This window comes from Antechinus flavipes, chromosome 2, assembly GCF_016432865.1.
Source record: "Antechinus flavipes isolate AdamAnt ecotype Samford, QLD, Australia chromosome 2, AdamAnt_v2, whole genome shotgun sequence".
Classification (NCBI taxonomy): Eukaryota; Metazoa; Chordata; class Mammalia; order Dasyuromorphia; family Dasyuridae; genus Antechinus; species Antechinus flavipes.
In genome coordinates, this window is record NC_067399.1 from 35,088,331 (window position 1) to 35,108,713 (window position 20,383).

Consider the following 20,383-nt stretch of genomic DNA (forward strand, 5'->3'; position numbering starts at 1 on the left):
ATTGAGCCAGGGAGAAAGGACAGAAAGAATCTCTGGCCAGAAGTTTCTACTTTCTCTTTGGTTCTTGTGCCGAGGGGAGTCAGATGGAATAGGAATGGGAGAGTGCCTCAGGCCCAGGGCATTGTGGGGTGACCCAGTCTGAGCCAGTGGTTCTCTCTTTGATGATTCTGCTCATGGCTGAAGAGGAGCAAGAGTCCCCAGAGCACCGAGCTCTCAGACTGTGGCCTTTCCCCTGAGCCCCGAGTCCCTTTTATTTCCTCAGCCCCAGAGACCCTGCCCCTGAGCAGGCCCCCAGCAGCTGCTGCAGCAGAGGAAGGAGGGGAGGCAGCTGGGCCTCCCTGAGCAGCCAGCCCAGGCCTGGGGAGGTTTTTGTTCAGGGCTGTAATGCTGTGGGAGGAGTAAAAGAATACTGAACACAGTAATAGACTGCCCCATCTTCAGCCTCCACACTGCTGATTGTGAGGGTGAAATCCTTCCCAGCACCACTGCCACTGAAGCGGGCGGGGACTCCGGAGTGCACGTTGGAAACCATGTAAATGAGTGGCCGAGGAGACTGTCCCGGTTTCTGTTGGAGCCAGTGTAGGTAAGTCTTTCCATTACTGTGTACAACACTCTGACTGGCCTTGCAGCTGATGGTGACTCTCTCTCCCGGGCTCACAGACACTGAGGCTGGAGACTGGGTCAGCACAATTGCTCCCCTGGAAACTAAGAGCAGAAATTAGTGACCAAACAACAAGAAATAAACAGAACAGAGTTTCCTTTCATTCTGATTCTTGCCCCACAGACTCCCTGGCTCTGAACATCCCCCTGACCTCACAGAAATCCTCATTCCCCCTTGGACTGTACTGGCTCCTGTCCCCAGAGATTCTGAGCTTCCTTGATTTCTCTCATCTCATGTCACATTGCCCGTCTGCGTGTTTTGTTGTCTCAAGTTCTCACCTGGGACCCAAAGCATCAGGAGCCCACAGAGAAGCTGGGACAGAGACTCCATCTTGCAGTGACTCCTTCCCTGTGGCTGCTCTGCCCCAGGCCCAGTTTATCTCCCTATGTCTGCAGCCCCTCCCCTTGGGGATCTCTTTATGCAAAGCAGCTGAGAGGTGTGGGGGGTTCTGGGAGCAGAAGTGGCTGACTCCAGCTCAGGGGAAGAACCTGAGGCCTTAACACCTTCAATATGTCCCTGATACATGGACCCTTGTGTGATAAGTGCTCCCACAGATCCTACTTATCCTTAGTTTTTTTTTTTTAATTTTTTTTCTTTTAATCAGTTTTATTTTTTTATGAGACTGCTAGCACTATGTAATGTGTTCAGTCTTTGGCTAGGAACTTTCATCTTCTTGAGATCAAATATTGCCTTGGATACTGAATTGTGTGAGCTTAAGCAAGTCATTTAACCTTGTTTGCCTCAGTTTCCTTATTTGTAAAATAAGTTGAAGATGAAATAGCAAATCCCTCTAGTATCTTCTCAAAGAAACCCCAAATTGTGTTACAAAGTGCCAAAAATAATTGAAATAAGAACAAAAATGGTTCCAAAAGCAAGTGGGCTTGCACAAGAGTCCATAATGTGTAGTGAAGAGGTCACAGCCTGAAGGCATAAAACATAGGCCAGATACTGATATCCTGCACTTTATCCCAATCCATGACCTGCTGTCCTACTAAGTAAGGATCTTTGGGCATTTAGAATGGAGGCTCCTAAAATGGAAAGCAAGCCATCCTTTTATTCCTTGCCATGGTTTAGGGGAACCAGCTTTTTCTTCCTCCTCCACTTCCCTGAAGAGATCAATGGAATTATATGTTATGGAATGATATGTGATCATTTAAAATTTTTTTCTTCTTATTTTTTTAGTTTTTATTTATTTTAAACCTAAAAACTAATCCTTTACAATAAATGCTCCACATTGTGTTCAGAGCTGCCCATCTTTGCTTTGCTTCCTTGTGGGTTTCTCTTGTTCTCTGCATGCACTTTTTACATTATTTTCCCCTGATTCCTCCCCAGGGACTCCATCCTTCTCTAAGTGCCCACAGCCACCAGTGTCCCTGTCCCACTGCCTCTGCCCTCACCAGGCATGTGCTGGTTTCCCCTTGGGCGGGGCTGCCTCTCAGCAGCACAGCTGGCCCCAGCACCCTCATAAACAGGGGTTCCCTCAGTCTTCCCCAACCTCACACTCCCCACATTGTTGGAGATGAAGCTTCCTGTGGCTCAGCCAAGGCCACCTCCCGGCTCAGCTACCACAGGACTCACTGCTTGCTGTTTCAGCAGAGCTTGCCTGGAGTTGTTACCTTTCACACTGACCAAACCTCTATGTGAGGTTCACCATTGGTACCTTCTCTGGTCATTCCAGGAGGACCAGCTCTGCCCCCACTTGTGTTCATTTTTTGTCACTGGATATTTTTCCTGAGGTGCCATTTTATTTTTTTAATAGAGCTTGGAATTTTCTAAACTACTCTGTCATCTTCCCAGAATCCTCTTTGTCTTTTTTTTTTTCAAATGATTCAATGAAATGGTGGCAAATTCTATCTCAAGCATTGACTTCAGTCAGAAATCTAGAATCTACCAAAGAAGAACTTGAATTAGTCTGTCATTAAGAATCCTCCTTGTGTGATAAAGAGGGAGAGATCAACTGGCCTCCTATCACTTCCCTCAAGTCTCTTATTCCATCCTCTGAAAGAGCTCTCTCAGTGACTGTATTTGATCCTCTCTACAACTGTGCTGGGCAGGAACCATTTTTGTTCTCATTTCAATTATTTTTGGCACTTTGTAACACAATTTGGGGTTTCTTTAAGAAGATACTAGAGGGATTTGCTATTTCATCTTCCAGCTTATTTTATAAATAAGGAAACTGAGATAAACAAGGTGGGAGGGGAAGGGAAAGAGAAGACAGAAGTCATGGGGGAAGAGGAAGCTGGGGAGAAGTGAAAATATAGGAGGGAGTAACATTAAAGAGAGAGGATCTGGAAAGTCCCCTCTTGGAGCTGTGGCAGATGGGCTAGGAACTGAGAGAAGACTTCGGGTAAGGGATTCTAGACTAGAGTTTTGTTGTGTTTTTTTTTTTTTTTTGTTTCTTTTTTTTTTTTTTTTTTGATGATTAATACTCAGTAAGGCTCTTCATGACTCTATTTGGAATTTCTAGGAAAGTTCCTGGACTAGTTTGCCATTTACTTCTTCTGCTCTTTTACCGATGAAGAACAGGAGCAAATAGGTCTCTGTGCCTTGCTGTGGGTCATCCAGCTAGTAAGTGTCTGAGGCCAGATCTCATTTCTGGAAGAGGAAGGTTTCTGACTCCAAACCTGGAATGTGAACTCAAGAAGAAGCATCCTGTGGACTCCAGGCCTGGCACTCTATTGCATCATAGAAGTCCCTGAAATGAGTGGAAAGAATCCTTTCCCACCTTTTTTTTTTAAGAAGCATTTAGAGGACTTCCGGTTAAGATGGCGGAGAGGAGGCTCACAGCTGCATAAGCTCCACGCTTTTTCTCACTATCCACTTCATTACAAGCTTCTGAATCAATGCTTGACTGAAAAAAACCCACATATAGTTACCAAGAGAAGCCATCCTTGAGATTAACCAAGAAAGGTCTGTCTTTACTGGAGGGCTGGGGCGGTTTTAGATCGGGCGCAGACGGCGGGCAGCGGCAGTGAGAGCACGGGAACAGACTGGAGAGGGGGTGGGGAGTGATCGCAGCCATCTCTGCGGGAAGAGCTTCGCTACAGGTTTGGATACTTTGCTCCGGCAGCAAGTCAGCAGCCCAGCAGAGAAGCTAAAAACACCGGGGCTGAAGAATACAACCCCAAACAGCTGGAGTCTCTCGGGACTTGGCCGTCCCCCCTTTCCCCCCCACAGTGACTCAGCACGCTCTGGGATCTCAGAGCCCACGCACACACAGTCCTGCTAGTGCCTCACTGCTGCCCCCTGCAGTCTGGAGAGGAAGCTCGGTAACATACCCAGCCCCTCCCCCAAAGAAAGACTCCAGTTTTTTCTGTTTTTCTTTGCTAGTTTGTCTTTGATTATTAGACAGAATGAGCAAGAAGCTGAAGAGGACTTTAACCCTTGACAGCTCTATACAGATAGAGAGCAGACTCTAAATCCTGAGGAGACTAAAAACAGACAGTCCCCAGGTGAATCCCCAAAGGAGGAGATCATCTGTTCCTCAGCACAGATGAACCTCATAGAAGTAATTAAAAAAGCTCTCACAAGGGAGCTAGAAGAAAAATGGGAAAAGGAGAGGGAGGCTTGGCAAAAGAGCCTGGAGAAGTCAGTTAAAGAGAGAGTGGATAAAGAAGTAAAATCCTTGAAAAATAGGATTGGTGAACTGGAAACAGAAAATAGCTCTCTAAAAAACAAAATTGGCGAAATGGAAAAAAATTCCACAGAACAAAAGAATTCAATTGGACAATTAGAAAAAGATCTTAAAGAAGTGAGTGAAGAAAATACTTCACTGAAAATCAGAATTGAACAAGTGGAATTGAATGACTCAAGGATACAAGAAGAATCAGTCAAGCAAATCCAAAAAAATCAAACAATGGAGAAAAATGTGAAATACCTTCTGGGGAAGACAACAGACCTGGAAAACAGATCCAGGAGAGACAATCTGAGAATCATTGGACTTCCAGAAAAACATGATGAAAAAAAGAGCCTGGACACTATTTTCCAGGAAATTATCAAAGAGAACTGCCCAGAAGTCATAGGAACAGAGGGAAAAATAAACATTGAAAGGATTCATTGATCACCCACTGAAAGGGATCCTAAAATCAAAACACCAAGGAATATAGTGGCCAAATGCCAGAACCCTCAGATGAAGGAAAAAATATTGCAAGCGGCTAGAAAAACCCAATTCAAGTATCAAGGAGCCACAATAAGGATCACCCAGGATCTGGCAGCATCCACATTAAAAGATCGAAGGGCCTGGAATATGATATTCCGAAAGGCTAAGGAACTTGGTATGCAACCAAAAATAACTTACCCAGCGAGAATGAGCATCTTTTTCCAGGGAAGAAGATGGACATTCAACGAAGTAAGCGAATTTCATCTATTTCTGATGAAAAAGCCAGAACTTAATAAAAAGTTTGATCTACAAATATAAAACTCAAGAGAAATCTAAAAAGGTAAAGATTAATCTTGGGAACTATATTTTGACTATATAGATGTATAAAGAATACATGTATACCTTGTTCTAGAAATTGATGTGGAAAGGACATTGTACCAGAAAAAGGGTAAAGTGGGGATAGTACATCTCATGAAGAGGCATAGGAAACCCATTATATCTGAGAGAAAGAAGGGAGGGGGATGAATATAGTGGGTATCTTACTGCCTTCAGAATTGGCTTTAAGTGAAAAATCTTAAGACATATTCAATCTATGGTGAAACTTCTCCCACCTCATTGAAAAGTGAGAAGGGAAAAGTGAAAAGGGAAGGAATAAGCTACGCGGAAGGGAATACGGGAACTGGGAGGTAAAGGGGTAAGATAGGGGGAGGAATTCTAAGGCGGGGGGAGGGATACTAAAAAGGGAAGGCTGTGAGAAGCAAGTGGTGCTCACAAGCTTAATACTGGGAAGGGGGGGAAAGGGGAAAGAAGGGAGAAAAGCATAATCCAGGGTTAACAAGATGGCAAGCAATACAGAATTGGTCATTCTAACCATAAATGTGAACGGGGTAAACTCCCCCATAAAGAGGAAGCGGTTAGCAGAATGGATTAAAAGCCAGAATCCTACAATATGTTGTTTACAGGAAACACACCTGAAGTGGGGAGATACATGCAGGTTAAAGGTAAAAGGTTGAAGCAAAATCTACTATGCTTCAGGTGAAGTCAAAAAAGCAGGGGTAGCCATCCTGATCTCAGATCAAGCTAAAGCAAAAATTGATCTAATTAAAAGAGATAAGGAAGGGCACTATATCTTGCTAAAGGGCAGCATGGATAATGAAGCACTATCTATATTAAACATATATGCACCAAGTGGGGTAGCATCTAAATTCTTAAAAGAGAAACTAAGAGAGCTGCAAGAAGAAATAGACAGTAAAACTATAATAGTGGGAGATCTTAACCTTGCACTCTCAGAATTAGATAAATCAAACCACAAAATAAATAAGAAAGAAGTCAAAGAGGTAAACAGAATACTAGAAAAGTTAGATATGATAGATCTCTGGAGAAAATGTAATGGAGACAGAAAGGAATACACTTTCTTTTCAGCAGTTCATGGAACCTATACAAAAATTGATCATATATTAGGACATAAAAACCTCAAACTCAAATGCAGTAAGGCAGAAATAGTAAATGCATGCTTTTCAGACCACGATGCAATGAAAATTACATTCAACAAAAAACCAGGGGGAAATAGACCAAAAAATAATTGGAAACTAAATAATCTCATGCTAAAGAATGATTGGGAGAAACAGCAAATCATAGACATAATAACTTCACACAAGAAAATGATAATAATGAGACATCATACCAAAATGTATGGGATGAAGCCAAAGCGGTAATAAGGGGAAATTTCATATCTCTAGAGGCCTATTTGTATAAAATAGAGAAAGAGAAGATCAATGAATTGGGTTTGCAACTAAAAATGCTAGAAAAGGAACAAATTAAAAACCCCCAGTCAAATACTAAACTTGAAATTCTAAAAATAAAAGGAGAGCTCAATAAAATTGAAAGTAAAAAAACTATTGAAATGATTAATAAAACTAAGAGTTGGTTCTATGAAAAAACCAACAAAATATACAAACCCTTAGTAAATCTGATTAAAAAAAGGAAAGCGGAAAATCAAATTGTTAGTCTTAAAAATGAAAAGCTAGAACTCACCAGTAACGAAGAGGATATTAGAGCAATAATTAGGAGTTACTTTGCTCAACTTTATGCCAATAAATTCGACAACTTAAATGAAATAGAAAAATACCTCCAAAAATATAGCTTGCCCAAACTAACAGAGGAAGAAGTAAATATCCTAAACAGTCCCATCTCAGAAAAAGAAATAGAACAAACTATCAATCAACTCCCTAAGAAAAAATCCCCAGGACCAGATGGATTTACATGTGAATTCTACCAAACATTTAAAGAACAATTAACTCCAATGCTAAATAAACTATTTGAAAAAATAGGGATTGAAGGAGTCCTACCAAACTCCTTTTATGACACAGACATGGTACTGATACCTAAACCAGGTAGGCTGAAAACAGAGAAAGAAAATTATAGACCAATCTCCCTAATGAATATTGATGCTAAAATCTTAAATAAAATATTAGCAAAAAGATTACAGAAAATCATCCCCAGGATAATACACTATGACCAAGTAGGATTTATACCAGGAATGCAGGGCTGGTTCAATATTAGGAAAACTATTAGCATAATTGACTATATCAATAACCAAACAAACAAAAACCATATGATCATCTCAATAGATGCAGAAAAAGCATTTGATAAAATCCAACATCCATTCCTAATAAAAACACTTGAGAGCATAGGAATAAATGGACTTTTCCTTAAAATAGTCAGGAGCATATATTTAAAACCATCAGTAAGCATCATATGCAATGGAGAAAAACTGGAACCTTTCCCAGTTAGATCTGGAGTGAAGCAAGGTTGCCCTCTATCACCATTATTATTTAATATCGTATTAGAAACACTAGCCTCGGCAATAAGAGTTGAGAAAGATATTAAAGGAATTAGAGTAGGCAATGAAGAAACCAAACTATCACTCTTTGCAGATGATATGATGGTAAACCTAGAGAACCCCAGAGATTCTACTAAAAAGCTATTAGAAATAATTCATAATTTTAGCAAAGTAGCTGGCTACAAAATAAATCCCCATAAATCCTCAGCATTTTTATACATCTCCAACAAAACTCAACAGCAAGAGAAACAAAGAGAAATTCCATTCAGAATAACTGTTGATACCATAAAATATTTGGGAATCTATCTACCAAAGGAAAGTCAGGAATTATATGAGCAAAATTATAAAAAAGTCTCCACACAAATAAAGTCAGACTTAAATAATTGGAAAAATATTAAGTGCTCTTGGATCGGCCGAGCGAACATAATAAAGATGACAATACTCCCTAAACTAATCTATTTATTTAGTGCTATACCAATCAGACTTCCAAGAAAATATTTTAATGATCTAGAAAAAATAACAACAAAATTCATATGGAACAATAAAAAGTCGAGAATCTCAAGGGAATTAATGAAAAAAAAATCAAATAAAGGTGGCTTAGCTGTACCTGATCTAAAATTATATTATAAAGCAGCAGTCACCAAAACCATTTGGTATTGGCTAAGAAATAGATTAGTGGATCAGTGGAAAAGGTTAGGTTCACAAGACAGAATAGTCAACTATAACAATCTAGTGTTTGACAAACCCAAAGCCCCTAACTTCTGGGAAAAGAATTCATTATTTGATAAAAACTGCTGGGATAATTGGAAACTAGTAAATTAGGCATGGACCCACACCTAACACCATATACCAAGATAAGATCAAAATGGGTCCATGACCTAGGCATAAAGAACGAGATTATAAATAAATTAGAGGAACATAGAATAGTTTATCTCTCAGACTTGTGGAGGAGAAAGAAATTTGTGACCAAAGATGAACTAGAGACCATTACTGATCACAAAATAGAAAATTTTGATTATATCAAATTAAAAAGCCTTTGTACAAACAAAACTAATGCAAACAAGATTAGAAGGGAAGCAACAAACTGGGAAAACATCTTCACAGTTAAAGGTTCTGATAAAGGCCTCATTTCTAAAATATATAGAGAACTGACTCAAATTTATAAGAAATCAAGCCATTCTCCAATTGATAAATGGTCAAAGGATATGAACAGACAATTTTCAGAGGATGAAATTGAAACTATTACCACTCATATGAAAGAGTGTTCCAAATCATTATTGATCAGAGAAATGCAAATTAAGACAACTTTGAGATACCACCACACACCTGTCAGATTGGCTAAGATGACAGGAAAAAATAATGATGAATGTTGGAGGGGATGCGGGAAAACTGGGACACTAATGCATTGTTGGTGGAGTTGTGAACGAATCCAACCATTCTGGAGAGCAATCTGGAATTATGCCCAAAAAATTATCAAATTGTGCATACCCTTTGATCCAGCAGTGTTTCTATTGGGCTTATATCCCAAAGAAATACTAAAGAAGGGAAAGGGACCTGTATGTGCCAAAATGTTTGTAGCAGCCCTATTTGTAGTGGCTAGAAACTGGAAAATGAATGGATGCCCATCAATTGGAGAATGACTGGGTAAATTGTGGTATATGAATGTTATGGAATATTATTGTTCTGTAAGAAATGACCAGCAGGATGAATACAGAGAGGACTGGCGAGACTTACATGAACTGATGCTAAGTGAAATGAGCAGAACCAGGAGATCATTATACACTTCGACAACGATATTGTATGAGGACATATTTTGATGGAAGTGGATTTCTTTGACAAAGAGACCTAACTGAGTTTCAATTGATAAATGACAGACAGAAGCAGCTACACCCAAAGAACGAACACTGGGAAACAAATGTGAACTATCTGCATTTTAGTTTTTCTTCCCGGGTTATTTATACCTTCTGAATCCAATTCTCCCTATGCAACAAGAGAACTGTTCGGTTCTGCAAACATATATTGTATCTAGGATATACTGCAACATATCCAACATATAAAGGACTGCTTGCCATCTAGGGGAGGGAGTAGAGGGAGGGAGGGGGAAAAAATCGGAAAAGAAACGAGTGCAAGGAATAATGTTGTCATTATAAAGTAATCATTAAATAAAAAATATATAGTATAGGTGTAAAAAAAAAAAAAAAGAAGCATTTAGAGCAGGAGAAAGGTGAAGATTTTTACACGGGCCCATTGTTTTCTTCTATTACCTCTACCCAGAGAAGGAAAAGCAGAGACATTTATTGTCTAACAAAAGAGTGAATCTTAAGTAAGTTGTTGTCAACTCTATAAAATTGAAACATCCAAAGCAGTGGAACATTGGCTGGGCTAATCTTTATACTCCAGAGAGAGGCAGTTTGAAGAGCTCAAGATTTCTCTGGTTTAAAGGAACCTGCCATTGACAAAAAGAGAAAGATCTAGAAGTGACATTCTGAGTGCCTGGTTGTGTAGAAGAAAAACAAGTTGGATGAAGCTTAAGAGCAAGGACAAGTAGAATTTCTCCAAAACAAACCTTTGGTTTGTCTTTGTCAGGATCCCCAGGCCCCAACCACCTTCTTATTTTCATTCCTCTCTTTTTCTCTTTTTCCTTTCAGGAGACACCATGTTTTCTAGAGCTAAGGCTCAGCAAGCAAACTTTGTCCTGACCTTGGGATAGCAACAATCCTTTGCCCTCATCCTCTGCATGAATTCTGAAGGAGCTAAATCATAGAACTGATCCTTTCTGAGCTTAAGCAAACACTAGCAGGCCAGGTCATAAAGCCCCGTTAAGAACCAACTTTTTTTTTTTTAAACTAGGCAACCCTGTCTCACATTTGCTGGTATGTCCCACCACTGTTTCTTTCATGTCCTGATACTCCACTTGCTCCTCTGTTCTGTGGGTAAATATCAGCTGATCATTGGCCCTCACTTAGGATCATGGTTCCAGTGAAGCCAGCTGTGCATGTGGCAGTGAGGGCAGAGTTATACTCTCCTTGGGATGTTCATATTTATCATCCTCTACAGAGACCAGCTGATTGTCATATAATTAATCAATTAGCCAATATTGGTATGGTGTAGATTTTGTCCTTCCATGGAACTACCCTCAAGCCACTAAACAGGTGGATAGTCAGAATCCCTGTGCAGGATTCCTACCGGCTCCAGTGCACATCCCTCCCCACTAGAAGGTGCTCTACCTATAAATGTATAATCTACACTTTTCTGATTTTTAAGTTTCCAAGTTGAGGTTTAAAGTTGTGGCCTGAGTCTCACTCAAAATTATCCAAAAAATGCAAATCTTATTTGTCTATTTTTATTCACTACCTCCCTATGAATATATATATTCATATAATTCAGAATATAAAAATCTGATTTAAATACATGATTACAGAAAATGGATCCAGAGGGAATTTTTTTTCCTGAGGCAATTAGGGTTAAATGACTTGGCCAGGGTCACACAACTAAAAAATATGAAGTGTCTGAGTCTGGATTTGCACTCAGGTCCTCCTGACTCCAGGGCAGCTGCCCCGTACATCTGGCTGCTGGGAGAATGTAAATTTTAAGCTGGGTCGATGATGGATTTCTTTAGCCTGTTGCCTGATCTTCTTGTGCTCTTGCTCCCAAGAGTCATTGACTGCTGTGGAATATTGAGCCAGGGAGAAAGGACAGAAAGAATCTCTGGCCAGAAGTTTCTACTTTCCCTTTGGTTCTTGTGCCGAGGGGAGTCAGATGGAATAGGAATGGGAGAGTGCCTCAGGCCCAGGGCATTGTGGGGTGACCCAGTCTGAGCCAGTGGTTCTTTCTTTGATGATTCTGCTCATGGCTGAAGAGGAACAAGAGTCCCCAGAGCACTGAGCTCTCAGACCATGGCCTTTCCCCTAAGCCCCGAGTCCCTTTTATCTCATCAGTCCCAGAGACCCTGCCCCTGAGCAGGTTCCCCAGCAGCTGCTGCAGCAGAGGAAGGAGAGGAGGCAGCTGGGCCTCCCTGAGCAGCCAGCCCAGGCCTGGGGAGGTTTTTGTTCAGGGCTGTAACACTGTGGGAGGATAATAAGATGATTGAGCACAGTAATAGACTGCCCCATCTTCAGCCTCCACACTGCTGATTGTGAAGGTGAAATCCTTCCCAGCACCACTGCCACTGAAGCGGGCGGGGACTCCGGAGTGCAGGTTGGAAACTAGGTAAATGAGTAGCCGAGGAGACTGTCCTGGTTTCTGTTGGAACCAGTATAGGTAAGTGTTTCCATTCCCATGTACGACACTCTGACTGGCCTTGCAGCTGATGGTGACTCTCTCTCCTGGGCTCACAGACATCGAGGCTGGAGACTGGGTCAGCACAATTGCTCCCCTGGAAACTAAGAGCAGAAATTAATGACCAACTGACATGGAATAAACAGAGCAGAGTTTCCTTTCATTCTGATTCTTGGCCCATAGACCCCCTTTCTCTGAAAATCCCCCTGATCTCACAGAAATCCTCATCCCCCCTTGGACTGTACTGGCTCCTGTCCCCAGAGATTCTGAGCTTCCAGGAATTCTCTCATCTCATGTCATGTTGCCCGTCTGCCTGTTTTGTTGTCTCATGTTCTCACCTGGGACCCAAAGCATCAGGAGCCCACAGAGAAGCTGGGACAGAGACTCCATTTTGCTGTGACTCCTCCCTGTGGCTGCTCTGCCCCCAGGCCCGTTTATCCCCCTGTGTCTGCAGGCCCTCCCCCTGGGGATCTCTTTATGCAAAGCAGCTGGGAGGTGTGGGGGATTCTGGGAGCAGAAGTGACTGCCTCCAGCTCAGGGGAAGAACCTGAGACCTTCAGACCTTGAATATGTCCCTGACTTTTGGAGCCTTGTGTGATATGTGCTCCCACAAAGCCTACTTGCCCTGAGATTTTTTTTAAATTTTTTTTGTTTCAATCAATTTTTTTTTTATGAGACTGCTAGCACTATGTAATGTGTTCAGTCTTTGGCTAGGAACTTTCATCTTCTTGAGATCAAATATTGCCTCGGATACTGAATTGTGTGAGCTTAAGCAAGTCATTTAACCTTGTTTGTCTCAGTTTCCTTATTTGTAAAATAAGTTGAAGATGAAATCGCAAGTCCCTCTAGTATCTTCTCAAAGAAACCCCAAATTGTGTTACAAAGTGCCAAAAATAATTAAAATAAGAACAAAAATGGTTCCAAAAGGAAGAGGGCTTGCACAAGAGTCCATAATGTGTAGTGAAGAAGTCACAGCCTAAAGGCATAAAACATAGGCCAGATACTGATATCCTGCACTTTATCCCAATACATGACCTGCTGTCCCACTAAGTAAGGATGCTTTGGGCATTTAGAATGGAGCCTCCTAAAATGGAAAGCAATCCATCCTTTTATTCCTTGGCATGGTTTAGGGGAACCAGCTTTCTCTTCCTCCTCCACTTCCCTGAAGAGATCAATCGAATGATATATGATCATTTAAAATGTTTTTTCTCCCTAATTTTTTTATTTTTTATTTATTTTAAATCTAAAAACTAATTCTTTATAATAAATCCTCCACATTGTGTTCAGAGCTGCCCATCTTTGCTTTGCTTCCTTGTAGGTTTCTCTTGTTCTCTGCATGCACTTTTTACATAATTTTCCCCTGATTCCTCCCCAGGGACTCCATCCTTCTGTAAGTGCCCACAGCCAGCAGTGTCCCTGTCCTACTGCCTCTGCCTTCACCAGGCATGTGCTGGTTTCCCCTTGGGCAGGGCTCCCTCTCAGCAGCACAGCCGGCCCCAGCTCCCTCATAAACAGGGGTTCCCTCAGTCTTCCCCGACCTCAGACTCCCCACACTGTCTGGGAGATGAAGCTTCCTGTGCCTCAGCCAAGGCTACCTCCGGGCCCAGCTACCAGAGGACTTACTGCTTACTCTTTCAGCAGAGCTTGCCTGGAGCCGTTTCCCTTTCACACTGACCAAACCTCCATGTGAGGTTCACCCTTGGTATCTTCTCTGGTCATTCCAGGAGGACCAGCTCTGCCCCCACTTGTGTTCATTTTTTTGTCACTGGACATTTTTCCTGAGGTGCCATTTTATCTTTTTTTATAGGGCATGGAATTTTCTAAAGTACTCTGCCATCTTCCCAGAATCCTCTTTGTCTTTTTTTTTTTCAAATGATTCAATGAAATGGAGGCAAATTCTATCTCAAGCACTGACTTCTGTCAGAAATCTAGAAACTACCAAAGAGGAACTTGAATTAGTCTGTCATTCAGAGTCCTTCTCCTTGTGTGATAAAGAGGGAGAGAGCAACTTCTATCACTTCCCTCAAGTCTCCTATTCCATCCTCTGGAAGAGCTTTCTCAGTAACTGTATTTGATCCTCTCTACAACTGTGCTGGGCAGGAGAAAACAAGGTGGGAGAAGAAGGGAAAGAGAAGATAGAGGTCATGGGGGAAGGGGAAGCTGGGGAGAAGTGAAAATATAGGAGGGAGCAACATTAAAGGGAGAGGATCTGGAAAGTCCCCTCTTGGAGCTGTGGCAGATGGGCTGGGAACTGAGAGAAGACTTCGGGTGAAGGATTCTGGACTAGAATTTTGTTGTGGGTTTTTGATCATTAATATTCAGTCTCTTCATGACTCTATTTGGAATTTCTAGGAAAGATCCTGGACTAGTTTGTCATTTACTTCTCCTGCTTCTTTTACTGATGAAAAATTGGAGCAAAAAGGGCTCCGGGCCTTGCTGTGGGTCCTGTAGCTAGTAAGTGTCTGAGGCCAGATCTGGGCTGTGGAAGAGGAAGGTTCCTGACCCCAAGCCTGGAATGTGACCTCAGGAAGAGGCTTCCCCTGGACTCCAGGCCCAGCTCTCTTATCTGCTACGTCAAAAAGCTGCCCCAGGATTGGCTGGAACAAAGATATTTCACTTACCCAGAATCCTTTGACACTGATTGGTTTTAAGAAGCATTTAGAACAGAAGAAAGGTGAAGATTTTTACATGGGCCATTGCTTCCTTCTACTGTCTCTAGGCTGAGAAGAAAAAGCAGAGACATTTATTGTCTAACTGGACAAAAGAGTGAATCTTAAATACTTTGTTGACAAGTGAAACACCCAGGGCAGTGGAGAATTGGCTGGGCTAATCTTTATACTCCAGAGAGAGCCAGGTTGAGGAGCTCAGGATTTCTCTGGTTTAAAGGGAAACTGCCATTGACAAAAACAGTAAGATGTGGAAGTGACACCCTGAGTGGCTGATTGTGTAGAAAGAAAACAATTTGGATGGGGCTTAAGAGCAAGAACAAGTAGAATTTCTCCTCAGCAAACCTTGTGTTTGTCTATGTCAGGATCCCCAGGCCATGACCCCCCTTTTTTATTTTTGTTCCTCTCTTTTTCTCTTTTTCCTTTCAGGAGACACCTTGTTTCCCAGAGCTAAGGCCCAGCAAGCAAACTTTGTCCTGACCTTGGGATAAGAACAATGCTTTGCCCTCACCCTCTGGGTGAATTCTGTGGGAGCCAAATCACAGAACTGATGTTTCCTGAGCTTGGGCAAACACCGCAGGCCTGGTCATGAAGCCCTCTTATGAATGAACCTTTTTTTAAAACTCGGCATCAGGATTGTGGTTCCAAGTCTCACTTCTCTTAGTTCTTTATGCCTGTAATCGTGGCTCATGCCCACCTGTGTGACGGTGTGAGTGTGTCATCTGTGCCTGTGGCAGTGATGGGGAGTTACACCTCCCTGGGAGAAAGTGCTGTGTATGAGCAACCTCTGATTTCCCCTTCTCTCTTCCATCCCTCTGCTCCCATAAGCACATCTTTTATAGGGGAAATATAACCCTGAGGGTTCCTCAGGGGAGGAGGGGAAATAAAGGCAGAAACAAGGATGTGCATTGAGATGTTGATTCTGCTTTGGAGATAGTATCAAAGGCATTCTGGGAAAGCCTGGGCTCTCATCCCAGGTATCTTAAAGACGCTGATCAAGGCAGTCTGGGAACATCATAGTTGCCTTTAAAATGGTAATAAAGATAGTCTGGGAAACTAAGTTTCCAGGATGAACATTTTAGCATTTCCTGGAAAATGGGAGTGAATAAGCTGTATTCAGGATTCCATCAAAGATTATGCACAGTTGTATAACCCTTTGGGCACAGTTCTTAATTGCTCTCCAGAACAGTTAGATATGTTCACAACTCCAGCAATGGTGAATTAGTGTCACCTGAAGTCCTGAGAGGCGAGGCAATGGGCTGCTTAGAAAAGCCAAGGTTGAGGAAAAATCCTCTTGCTTTGATAAGAGTAATGGGTTTGAGATATTTCTCTTCATTTTTGCTCCTCTCTCTCTCTCTCTCTCTCTCTCTCTCTCTCTCTCTCTCTCTCTCTCTCTCTCTCTCTCTCTCTCTCTCTCTCTCTCTCTCTCTCTCATAAATATATATGTCTTTACATACAAAGTCTCCACAGAGACAGAGGCAGTCTTTTCCCACTAAGGGACAGAATTGAAGAGTTCAGATGGAGATGTGAGAAATGAGGATTGAGAGATCCCATGGCCAGATGGCAGTTTTGCAAAAGAATTAATATAGGTGAGATTTGTGGCAAAAAAGAAATGGGTTTATTACACTGAAAAAACAACTTTCTCAGTAGGCAAAATCCTATTAGGACTTTTTGCAAAGGGCCTTTGATTGTATTGGGGTTTAGGGCCCAAAATGAGGGGGCTGAAATAGCCCAGGCAATAAAATGCAAGACAGTCCAATGAGGGAGATTTAGAATTTATTTGGCACCAAGCTCGGGATGGAATGATGGAATTCTGTCCCTTTACAGAACTGAAGACAGCCTTATAAACATTTTTTGTTCGGCTTGTTACATTGTAAACTGTGATTAGCATTTTACAACAGGAGGCTGGGAGCAGATATTTTAACATAGATAGATCAGTATCGAGCACCACCCGAGCACCACCCACCTGGAACAGATACCCTTAAGGGCATTTTTGAGCCGGCCTTTTGAAATACAAAAGAAATCCCCAATCTAACTAAGCAAACTTTCTTCTGCTGGCCCGGGACGGAAAGGAGGGGAGAGGAGGGCTATTTGTCCATTTCACTCCTCCCCTTTTCATGTTCATAGTTGTGACTCAGCTGATACCAACCCAGTGCCATGCACAGACCCCTTGCTTCATGAACAATGGATGTAACCCATGACGGGTGTGTAACACAACTTCTGCCAGGGAGCCCACTGACCTTCCTAGATGAGTAAGGAGACACTCTAGGGTCCTAATGTCTGCACCGATCTGAGAGCTAACAAGGCAAATGTAATGCCGGAGAGACTGAGGCAAGACAGAGACCAGAGAGCTACCAACATTCTATCAACGGGAGAGTCTGATTGACTGGACAGGACTCTCGCCTCAAATTATCCAGTCAGACAGAAATAAAGATATACTGGGACTAAGGAATCCATGTTGGTCCCAGGGCTGGAGGAATCCAGCAGCAAATGGAGGAACCCCAACTTCTTAAATACCTTTTCTCTAAACAAAAGAAGGGGTAAGAAGTGAGGGAAAACCTCTATCAAGATGGGGGAGGCCACATATTTTAAGAACCCAGAGACAGGATGTCTGAATACAAAGAAATAAAGATATCAATGAGATATCTTGGAACATTTGAGAGGGATATTGTAAATTCTTGAGGACACAAAAGAGTCAGGTCGACTCTCTTGTTTATCTTGCTAATTTATGGAACATTTTAACCTTCGAACAAATAGTCCTCAGTCTTACTGGGTCAGAGGGGGATTTACAACTAAAGAGATTGGGACAGAACAGTTAAGGAAACTGAGACAAAAAGAAACTCATACAGGGAAACTGAGTCAGGACAGTGAAGGAGAACTGTGGCATAGCACTCTCTCTCCTAAATTCAAACCTTTTAATCTTAGCATCTTCCTCTAGGTACCCAGGAGGTCTTTGACCCACTTTATGTAAAGCAAATGGGCCAAAATAAAACTAGAAAAATGTAAGGACTCATATGGCAAGAGCAAGTCTCTCCCTGATAACCCCAGAGTTAACAGCTGTACAAAGGCTCCCTTGTTGCAAGCATGTCAGGTCCTCTACAGTTTTGGAGCACCATCTCAGCCAGAGAATCCAGTTTGACATGGACAGTTAGATCTGTGGTCATTTGTGCACTTAACTCAGTCTGCTTACAGAGCAGCAGGGCCAAAAGCTTAAGCCCTTTCAGAGGGGCAGATCTCTCCAGGAGAGAAGGGTGAGGCTGTAGTAGCTCCACCAGTCCCCACCCAGAGAAATAGGCAGGGCTGCTACTAGAATACAAATTTCTGAGCAGATTACGCACAGTTAGGCCATCACGGCAGGCAAACTCCAAACTTTTTAGGTGCCTCATGCCAAACTTCAAGGTCCTTTGAAATGCTGAAATATTTAATGAACTGGGGTTGCAGGATTGAAGAAAAATAGATCAGAGAGACTGCCAGTCCCAGGACAGGTGTCTGAGTTCTAGAACTTTAAAATAATAATAATAATAATAATAATAATAATAATTCCCAAAACTGAGTCTGCCAGGGCAATTTTAACAAAATAAGGGAGTTTAGAGTTAAAGCAAAGCCATCAATATCAGCAGAAACAGAAGATTCAGAGGGGCTGTCAATTGTCACTAACGGGTCAGGAAGAATACGGGAACTTTGGGTCATGACAAGGTCCTGCGGTGCCAGGGATGATGGTGGCAGGATAGGATCAGCCAGGACTGGTGGTCTAGGTGGGACTATTAAAGCAGTCAGAGGTCCCACAGGCTTGGAGAGGGGTGGATCTTTACACTGAACTATGAGGTAGTGGCTGAATTGAAGACCGCTACCAAAGGGTGAAAGCTCGGGACTGCTTCCACTTCTGGTGGGACGGTTCCTGGATTGTTAGGATAATTCAGGGGGGATACAGTGAGGTCTGGGTCTGCTGATCAAAGGTTTGGATAGTCAGCCTAAAGGAATCGTCAGGGAGGGAGCACCACCAAGCATCAGGGCACAGTCGGGCTGGAGGATCTATTAGGGCTCTGAAGTAAAAACAGGGAGCCAGGGAGGAATCTATTGTCATAGAGGGTTCTCAACCTGAGCAATAAGTAGCAGAAAGAGTGGGGCCCCCCCTCAAGATTCCTAAAGCTCATTGTCCATATGGTCTTTGGGGGCGTGTGGGTTTCCCAAAGCCTTAGAAAGCATAGGGAGGAGGAGGATTAAGAAAAACCCCATGACAATACAATAGGAGGAACGGTGAAAGGGGGAAGGGGCCTTTAGGGGAGATTATGCAAACAGATTAGGGTAATCTCAAACAGTAACAAAGTAAACACAAGGATTGAATTTCCCAGGATTTTCCCACCTAGTGTCTTTTAGGGGAAATCAAGGACTAGAGGAACGAATCAGTGTTTCAGGGGATCTTCACCGATCTCTGCTTCCCATTCAGTGGTGACAGCTGGTTTCACTTTGCTGTGGTGAATCCAGGCAGGGATGGATTCAACTCTTAGAGCAGTGGGCGTGGTGAGGATCACAGTATACCGATGCACGGGGTCAGTGAGAGGCAGTGTCAGTGAGAGGGACAGGAAGGACCTCACGGATGAGGTGTGAGATGGTCTTTCTGAGTTTTCTGTAAGGCCTGTAAAAACTTGATAAGGGAAGAGTTAGAAATTTCAGCCATCAAGTCTTCCCTGACCAAGGGCAGAATTGGAGGGGGTCTCCCAAACAGAATCTCAAAGGGAGTTAACCCTAATTTGTTAGGAGTGCATCTACTCCTCAGTCATGCTAATGGCAGGGGCAAGACCCAGGAGATCTGGGTCTCCAAGACAAGCTTTGAAAGGAGCTCCTTAAGTGTTCTATTCATCCTTTCCACTTGCCCAGAGCTCTGCGGTCTGTATGCGCAGTGGAGTTTCCAATCAATGCCCAGGGCCTTGCTGATGCCTTGTGATATTTTGGCAACAAAAGCAGGCCCATAATCAGACCCTATGGCTACTGGAAGACCAAAGCGGGGCAATAACTCATTTAGTATCTTCCTAACCACTGTGAGAGCTGTTTCATTTAGGGTGGGGAAGGCTTCTGTCCACCCTGAGAAAGTATCTACAAATACTAACAGGTATTTTGAACAAATATATATACCAGTTTCCCCAATGTTCTATCTCTTCCTCCCCTTTTTTTCTCACGGAAAGGAATTATCAAATGACCATTCACCATATAAATCCCAAGAGTGAATCAAAATCTCTATACATAACAGACTAATACAGTAGCATTTCCTAAAAATCTCTCAAACAATACAGCAATAATCACACAATTTTAACAAATCCCATCCCAAATTTTAAACACACAGTAATAGCCAGGCAAGGTTTAACAGTCAGTCATCAACCATTCCCAAAGTCCCTCATATCAGTCAAAGTACACTAGACGCAGGGTCCAGTCCATGGTCTCATTTAAAACTGCTGCTCCAGGCTGTGAAGTGATAGGAGGCTCTCATTCCTTGCAGAGTGGGTGTGTCATGCTGCGAATCAAAGCTGATCCAGGTTCCAGAAGCAAACCAATATCTGTAATTTGACCAAAATCTAGAACAAAAAACACAAATCTAACACCTAAAGATTAGATCAGCTCAGATAGAAAGATTCAGTTCACCAAACTGCTGCAAAGTATGAGGAGGCCAAAATAAATTGGCCAGCAGTTTCCTATGTGACGAGATGAGTTTGCTTTACAGGCCAAGCAAACGGCTGCAGTCTTACAGACCCCTGTTAATTGTCCACTTATCACGTAGAAACTTTAAAGGAACAAAACACAAATATCCAGTAACAGACAGATGACCAGACAAAATACTTAGT

The 20,383-nt window shown here is 42.4% G+C and overlaps 1 long non-coding RNA gene across 1 annotated transcript in view; it reads left to right on the plus strand.

The window, feature by feature from the left end:
- Nucleotides 1-426: 426 nt before the first annotated feature.
- Nucleotides 427-20,383, plus strand: part of LOC127547501 (uncharacterized) — a 58,557-nt gene continuing 38,600 nt past the window's right edge. The window contains exons 1-2 of the long non-coding RNA XR_007950195.1: nucleotides 427-464; nucleotides 11,744-11,862. This is a non-coding gene — a long non-coding RNA (uncharacterized LOC127547501). The remainder of the gene's footprint in view (nucleotides 465-11,743; nucleotides 11,863-20,383) is intronic.